We start from the raw sequence: 8,987 nt of genomic DNA on the forward strand, positions 1-8,987 counted from the left end.
TTGATCGTAGGTTTTTTGGGCTTTAAGATTCTAGAGTGTCTATAAAACCTCTAATAGGGTATCTGGCACATAGAGCCACTCAGTAAATGGTACCTATTAATTGAGTAGAATTTTGAGAAATGGACATTGATGGCTTGAATGTAAAGGTAAACTCAGGCATGGGGAAGGGCATGGGCAGTGATCCGTAAAGGGGGAACTTCTGGCTTGGGGCAGCGAGGTAAGCTTGGGTAGCACCCGTGGTTAGAAATGGGGCTCTTACTCTTGGTGTTAGAATTATGATAAACACACACACACCAAGAGACGGTCTGGGGAAGAGCCTGTCAGCCAAACAAGAAGTTAGCACCTTTGGAGGAGAGCTCTGGTTCCATCAGAGAGGCTGTGTTTTTGGAAGGATTCTTTTTGTAGAATTTCAGTACTTAGCTTAGTGTTCATTGCACTGACTTGAATTGCCTCTGAAGTCAGAGGGAGTCTTCTTAATATTCTTGATGGTGGCAAATCTTCCACTTATGAGGTGGATTCTACAATTCAGAGCCAAACCGAATGAATTAGGTAGAGGATAAAGCCAAGTAATTCTGATTCAGATTAAAAAAGACCAAACTAGTGTGATTATTTTGTTTTCCCCTCTGGCTTAAACTGGCTTTTGAAAACAATGGTATGAGTAAGTTATATAACACTTTAAAAATCAGTGTCATAATTTTATATTTTACAGGTGGAATATATATATACACACACGCACACACACACACACACACACACACACACACACACATATATATTTTACAGGTTTAATTCACTTTCTTTTTCTTGTATAAAAACCCTATGTTGTAGCCGCAGCTGGAGCCTGGGTCCTCTGCACAGAGACTCTGGTGTGGGTCTTGGCGAGGTGGTCAGGGAATTCTTGCTAGGGAGACTTGGTGAATACAGCCACCTTCCAGAGGTCGGGGGTCAGGTAGCTGTAGGTCTTAGAGAAGGCATCAAAGGTGGCCTTGGCAAAGTTGCTCAGGGTGGCAGTGCAGCCCCTGGCTGAGGTGTAGCAGTCATGAATACCAGCCATCATGAGCAGTTTCTTGGGCATAGGCGCCGAGACGATACCAGTGCCCCTGGGTGTGCGGATGAGGCGCACCAGCACAGAGCTGCAGCGGACTGTCGCCTTGCGAGGGACGGTGTAGGGATTGCCGATCTTGTTCCCCCAGTAGCCTCTGCGCACGGGGACAATGGAGAGCTTGGCCAGGATGATGACCCTGTGGATGGCAGTGGCCACCTCCTTGGAGCACTTAACACCCAGACCTACATGACCATTATAGTCAGCGATGGCAACAAACTCCTTGAACCTGGTGCGCTGGGCCGGAGCGGGTCTGCTTCTGCACCGGCATAATCTTCAAAACCTCGTCCTTGAGAGAGGTCCCCCAGGAAAAAGTCAATGATCTCAGATTCCTTGATGGGCAGGGAGAAGAGATAGATCTCCTCCAGGGACTTGATCTTCATGTCCTTGACCAGGCGGCCCAACTTGGTGATAGGCATCCACACCTTATCCTCGGCCTTGCCTCTGCGAGCTCCGTGGCCTCGGCCCGGCCTGGTCCAGGGCAGCGACCCCGCCCCGAATGCCACTGGTGAAACCTGCAGGGAAGCCACCATGGTTCCCCATCCCAGGGCCCCCCTGCTGCATCAGTGTCACCTGCCATTTGATGTTTTCCCAGAGAAGAAGCTACATGTGGAATATATTAACTCAACAAATTGTGTGTACTTGCTAGACATTAGGCATGATAGTAAGTGCTAGGGTTACAGAGTATTGCCTTTTGGGGAACCCATGGTTGTTGGGGAGAAACCAGAAGATCAGTCATCGTAGTGCGGCAGGATCAGACTTGTGGTTTGTTCAGGTTCCGGGAGCAGTCACTGCAGTGAGAATGGGTGGGTTGGGGCATGCCGTGGTGTCTGGGAAATTTTAAAATAGAAGTGATCCTTGAGCAAGAAGTTGAAGGATGAATATGGATTTATAGAATAAGCAAGGTGTAGAGATGTGTGTGCATGTGTGTGTGTGTATTTCATAAAGAAAGACATGCATGTGTAAAGGCCTGGAGGCTGTTGATGTCAGCAGAATGTTCTGAGGAATGAGTAAGATGAAATAGATGAAACACTTGAGGGCATTTTTTCTCCATTAGTGGAGGCTAGGAGAGGCATTCAATGTCTAGTGTCTCACTAGGGTTAGGATTTGAAGAATCTTTTTTTTTTTTTTCAGCCCAGAGGTCTTTTATTTATTTATTTTTTTTAACACCTATTATGCCATGAATTCATAGGGAATAGGTTCCAGCAGCTCAGGTTCCTTCCCATTGGTTCTCACAAAGTGTGCTTCTCTGGGTGGAGCAGGCTGGCGCTTCAGTTGAACCCAGGTACCTTTCTCTCTGGCTTCTTTCTTTTTCTGATCATTTTCCTTCACGCGTTTCAGGAAGCTATCTTGGCTCTTAGAGTGCTTAATGTGCTCAATACGTACATTAATTCTCTTGGCAAGAATCTTGCCCTTAACTTGTTTGTTTACAACAATGCCAACAGCATGCTGGGTAATGTTGTAGACTCTCCCAGTTTTGCCATGGTAACACTTGTGGGGCATTCCTTTTTGAACGGTACCCATTCCCTTGATGTCTACGATATCACCTTTCTTATAGATTCACATATACGTGGCCAAAGGAACAACTCCATGTTTTCTAAAAGGCCTAGAGAACATATATCGGGTGCCTCTCCTCTTTCCCTTTGTGTTCGTCATTTTGGCAAATTACTGGAAGATGGCGGTTCCGGCCGAAAGGTGAAGAATCTTTTTAAGATGTCTGGTCTTTTTTTTTTTCTTTTAGAGATGGGGTTTCACTATGTTGCCTAAGCAGTGGCTATTCATAGGCACAGTTATAGCACACTGTAGCCTTGAACTCCTGGACTCAAGCTATCCTCCTGCCTTGGCCTCCCAAGTAGCTAGGGCTGCAGGCACATGTGACTGTGCCTGAGTAAGATGTCCCTTCTTAAAAGTCAGCAAATAAAAGGCAGCTGAGAGAAAGCCATTGTTCCTACCTGATCACCCGCCCAACCATCCTGTGAGGATTTTACAGATGAGGACCCTGACATCCAGTGGGTTTAAGCAATTTCCCTAAAGTCTCTGCTAGGAAGAAGGAGAACTGGGCTTTCCATTGGAGTCTGCCTCACTCCAAAGCCCACGATAAATTATAAACATAAGTTCATCTTTATCTGATGACTCGGGACTTTGTCTCACTTCAGGACCACTCTTCTGAACGTGAGATTGTCAGGTAAAGTTTGATAGCTGGAGATGTAGCAGCAGATGCAGGGGTGTGAGCACATGGACTGGCCTTAGGCAGTGTCCAGACTAGTGGGCCTCTGACTTCAGAGTGCCTAAGCATCCTCTGAAGGACTGCTAACAGTTCAGATTCCCAAGCCCTGCTTCAGAGGGTCTGTCTTGTTATGAAGCACCTAGGGTGACTGTTGCAGATGGTATGTGGTTCATACTTAACATCACTCTTAATGAATTTCTTATATGAATTTGGTTCTCCCTCCCTCCCTCCCTCCCTTTCTTCTCTCCTGCCTTGCACTCTCTCCCTCCTTCCCTTCCTCCTTTCCTCTCTTTTTCCCTTCCTTCTTTTTGCCTTTATTTCTTTCTTGGTGTTTTGCTTGTTCTCAGATTGCAGTATTGGGAAAAGTCAAAATAATCAAAGCTTCTGTCAGTTGCTTCCAATGACTTGAGGAAATCACTCACAACTACTATTCATGCCTCAATATTCTGTGCTGTCCTGTGGACTTCCTGTGAATGTCCTCCACACAGCCTCTGCCATTTCTTGCTCTTCTGCCCTTCACACCATCCTGGAGAGTCCTTGATGGGTGGAACATACACTCATGCCTGGTGACTCTTTTCCAGTCTCAGCTCTCAGCGTTTTCACAGCCTCTGGTGAAACTTCACCCCTTGGGAACCTCCGGACCTGTGCTTTCCTAGTTGTGCTCACCTATTTGATGCTTTTATCATCTTGTGTTTCTAAAAAAGGAAATCCCTTTTTGGTTCACTTTTGATTCAGCTCTCCTTATTGCAGTTGGCTTAATATCTGGGTAGAGCTGTATGGATGATCTGACCTTGTCCTAGTTAGGCAGTTTTGTCTTCTCTTCTGGGCTTTTAGTGACAAGAACCCAACCTTCTTAGCAGGCTGGAATCTTTGCACAACATCACACAAACAGGAGATTCCTGTCTGTCTTTCTGCCTTGGCCTGTCTACTTGAATTCTGAAGTCAGGCTCCATGGGTTTGAATTCTGCTTGCTGACTGTGAACTTGGGCAATTTTTTTTTTTTTTGACAGTCTTTCTCTGTCACCCAGGCTGGAGTGCAGTGGCATAATCTCAGCTCATCACAACCTCTGACTCCCTGGTTCAAGAGATTCTCCTGCCTCAGCCTGCCAAGTAGCTGGGATTACAGGCACGAGCCACCATGGCAATTTTTTAAAGCTCTCTAATCTCCCATTTTCTAATCTGTAAAATGAGGATCATAATGTGGTTATGTGGTTTAAAGGAAAGGATGCTCGAAATGAGAGCATACCTGGAGTATAGTAAATGACTATTGCAATGATTGTTATTGGCTGACTTTTTTTTGTTCCTTCGCTTTCCCAATTCACATTCTATTGGTCCTACAAGGCCCAGATAGAACTGTGCCCCCTCCACAAAGCTTTTCCTGTCCACTCAAGCCAGCAAGGAACTCTGTCCCAAATTCTCATGATTGCTGATGTCTGAGGTTCATGCTTGCTTATTTCCTTTAATATTTAATGTGTTACTACTGTACTGAATGCTAATTAATTTTATTCTTTCTCCCTATTGTGGAGAAAAGTCCTTGAGTACTGAAAATAAAGACTATTTTTTTTTTCTTTTGGCCTCTCCACCATCAGTTATGTTATTAGTATTAGCCCTTCTTTCAGGTGTCAGGATTAAGGACATATAAATCAATATACTCAACATAAAGTCATTTGGGATAAATTGAGATAAATTGGCAGCATCTACACTGCAAATGGCAACATCCTGTTGTCTGACGTTCAGCCATCTTTATCCTGTTGCTCTTACTAGATGGGGAGGAAAGTCCTTATTTAAGGAGTAGTGCATTTTAGGCTTTGAGTGAGTCACTGGTAGAGAATAGGTGGAAGAAACCTGTCTCCTAAAGCTGGTGATTTGTAGCCCTGAATGAGCAGGAGAATTGCCTGAGAAACTTAAAAACAACACAGATATTAAGCCACATGGGCCAGTTAAATCCAAATCTCTGTGGTGGTTAAGACTTACTAGAAAATACTACACCTGATATAGTATTTAAAAAAAACCTTACCAGATAGTTTAATTATGCAGCCGAGGTTAAGAACTTTTCCCTGTTCTGAAGTCAGGTTCCCCGACCCCTATGCCTGATAAATGGACTTTGGTTTGAATTACCTGCATCTAGTCTATTTTTCTGGGGTGTTCGCTGCAATTAGCTTGTAGGAATTAGCTTTTAATACAGCATGGATGTCTTAAGGGGCCAAACCATGCCATTAAAGAGGTTATGATGCCAGAATGCCTTGCAGCCTTGCTCACTGACACTCAGTATACCTAGGAATAGAAGTTTCTTTGCCCTAGGTCGCTAGTGCCATAGCAGAGAACTGACAGAGCTCTCAAAGGACGTAAAGTATTTATAACTCTTATAGTATTTCTGCAAGGTGAGCTTTGCTGCCAGAAGCCTGAATTGGGGCTGCTAAGTCTCTAGGCAGAGAAGTCCAGTACAGCTGCTGTAGGCTGCTGGGGAAGACAGTTCTTACTGTGGAGAGATAGGAACTCAGGTGTCCTAGAGGACACAAAGCAGATCTTTGCGTCAGAGGACACAAAGGAGAAAGGCTGGAGAGGAGATTTATCAGGCTGCCTCCTTTGCCTTGTTTTTGATATTTTGCAAAGGAGTCATTGAGACCTTTTAAAAAACAGATTTATTGAGGTATAATTTGCATACCACAAACTTCACCTGTTTTAAGTGAACAATTCAATGAGGTTTCATAAATTTGCAGAGCTGTGCAACCATTACCACAATCCAGTTTTAGAATATTTCCATCATCCCCCAGAAATCCCTTGTACCTATTTGCAGTTAGTTCCTGCTTCCAGCCCCAGATCCAGGCAACCAGGAATCTGCATTCAGTTTCTATAGTTCTGTTGTTATTGCATGTTTCATATAAATGAAATCATACGATATGTAGTATTTTGTGTCTGGCTTCTTTAATATTCCTGAGGCCATTCATGTCGTAGCATGTATCGTATTTTTTTCCCTGAATTGTTCATTGTGTGGATATGTCACATTTTATTTATTTATTTGACAGTTGGTGGGCATTTGGATTATTCCTACTTTTTTGCTATTGTAAATAATGCTGCTATGAACATTGTGTACAAGTTTTTGTGTGTACATATGCTGTCATTTCTCTTGGATAAATAGCTAGGGGTGAACTCACTAGGTTGTATGGTAAATTTATATTTCAGAAACAGCCAAATTGTTTCCCAAAGTGGCCATAGTATTTTGTATTCTCACTATAATGCATAAGGTTTCCAACTTCTCTACATCCTCACCAACTCTTATTATTGTCTGCTTTCTGATTCTAATGGGTGTACGGTGGTATCTTCTGGTTTTAATTTACATTTCCTTAATAATCAATAATGTCGGCATTATTTCATGGGATTATTTGTCATTCATATATCTCCTCTGTCTAAATATCTCTTCAAATCTTTTATTCATTTTCAAATTGGTTTCTTGTCTTATTATTTAGTTGTAAGAGTTTTTTTTTTTTTTTCTTTACAAATTCCGGATAAGTATGTTTTTAGATACATGATTTGCAAATATTTTCTTAGTGGCTTGTTCTTTCATTTTCTTAATGGTGTCTTTTGAAGCTCAAAGTGATTAAGTCTGATGAAGTCCACATGTGATTTTTTTGTTTTTCCTTTTTGAGTCATACTTTTAGTGTCCTATCTAAGAAATATTTGCCTACCCAAGATCAAGAAGACTTTCTCCTAGACTTTAGGGGATTTTAGATTTTCTTCTAAAACTTTTATAGCTTTAGCTCTCACATTTAAGTATGTGATTAATTTTGAGTTAATTTTTCTATATGGTGAGAGCAGGGGGTGTACATTAATCTTTTTGCGTGTAGATATCAATTTGTTCCAATGCTATTTTTTGCAAAGATTATCCTTTGCCCTTTGAATTGTCTTGGTGCCTTTGTTGAAAATCAATTCACCATAAATATAAGGGATTATTTTTGGACTCTCAATTTTATTCCAATGATTTATATGTTTATCTTTATAGTCAGTACTACACTGTGTTGATTACTGTAGCTTTATGATATGTTTTGCAATTAATTATAAGTCTTCCAACTTTCTTTTTATTTCCAAATTGTTTTGGCTACTCTGAGTCCTTTGTGTTTCCATGTAAGTATTAGAATCAGCTTTTCAATTTCTGCAAAACAAAACAACAACAACAAAAAAAAACACCTGCTGGGGATTTTATTATAGATCAATTTGGGGGAATTATTGGTACTTTAACAATATTGAGCTTCCAGTACGTGAATGAAATGTTTCTCCCTTAATATAGGTTTCCTTTAATTTTTCTGAGCAATGACTTAATTTTTGGTGTACAAGTCTTACAATCAATACCTTCCTGTGAGTTTGTGTGGTCCTGCCAGGGACACTTGTTTTTTCCTCAGAGGTCTCATTGAAAGCAATGGAGAGAGAGAACTGGCTGAGCAGCTAAGAGTAGGGGGCGCTGTGCCAAGTAGGAAAGGCGTGGGTCTGGGGGTCAGGAGGACCAGGTCTGAGCCATGGCAAGCCACTTAACCTCTCAGTTTGCTGACCTCTAAAAGGAATGTAATACAATTTGTTTTGCTTCAATGTTGTAAGCATTAGAGTTAGAAAAATGTTGGGATAGAGTGGGTGTTCACGATTTGCTGCCTGACCTTGTTGGTCCCTGTGATGATGATTATACAGCATTGTGCATGTCATTAAAGGGGAGGGGAGGAACTTGAGAGGAGATCTTAGGGCCCTAGTCCTGGCCAAAGAGTCTCCTTACAGCCCAAAACAGAAGCTGATGATCCACAGTAGAGAAGAAGAGAATATTCCAGTTCATTTTATCTCCACACAGCTAATTGAATTAGCTACTATCACCCGAATTTTACACCAAGAAAACTGATGTTCAGAGAAATAAAGTCGAGTTACTAGGATCACAAAGTGGGTAAGAGGCAGAGCAGGATTTAAACCCAGATTTGTTTGACTTCAAAGCTTATGCTTTTTCACTATTTCTCATCACATCCGTTGACCCCACAATGTCTCATAAGGGGATCTGCAAGGCAGCCCTAAATTCCAAGCAGGACATGTAAGTCCTCAATGGACAAATGGACACTGATAAGTGATTACTATATCTTGCTTCTCCTTGTTCCTTAACATGTTAAAGTTTTAACTTTGCCTCAAGATTCAGAAAGGTAGTGATGACTCCTGTTACCAAGGATCAGGTGCAAGCTGAATTCATAAGGGGTGATCATAGTGAGCTATTACAAAAAGTCACCTGGCTATAGAGATTGAGATAAAAATGAAACCTTTGTTTCCAATGTTTTAGTGTGACCTGACTTGAGCACCACATTTCACCAAATTTCAAGCCAAAAAGCTCCCATGTTCTCAGCTGTGATAGTTTGTGAGAGGAAGGTGGAGCTTGTGGCAATATGAGCTTCGGATCCGGAGCTGTAAATATTCTCCTGCTGGTTGCTCTTGGCTCGCTCAACAGTAGCACAACTGTCAATGTATTAACATGTCTTGTTTCCCATGTGGGAGACTTAGGTTTTGATTTCTAGGAGATTCATTAATATGGTGATATAGAGAATGCATGGGCTTTGGAATCAGTTAGATGAATTTTTGTTCCATTTCCATTATTTATTTGCTAGCTTTGTGATCCTGACAAATGTATTTAACTTATCT

The 8,987-nt window shown here is 41.9% G+C and overlaps 2 pseudogenes; both read right to left on the minus strand.

Moving 5' to 3' along the window:
- Positions 1–817: 817 nt before the first annotated feature.
- Positions 818–1,635, minus strand: LOC112634117 (annotated as a pseudogene).
- A 590-nt stretch (positions 1,636–2,225) lies between these two features.
- On the minus strand, positions 2,226–2,849 carry LOC112604945 (annotated as a pseudogene).
- Positions 2,850–8,987: the final 6,138 nt, after the last annotated feature.

Source organism: Theropithecus gelada, chromosome 1 (genome assembly GCF_003255815.1).
Source record: "Theropithecus gelada isolate Dixy chromosome 1, Tgel_1.0, whole genome shotgun sequence".
In the NCBI taxonomy this organism is placed as follows: Eukaryota; Metazoa; Chordata; class Mammalia; order Primates; family Cercopithecidae; genus Theropithecus; species Theropithecus gelada.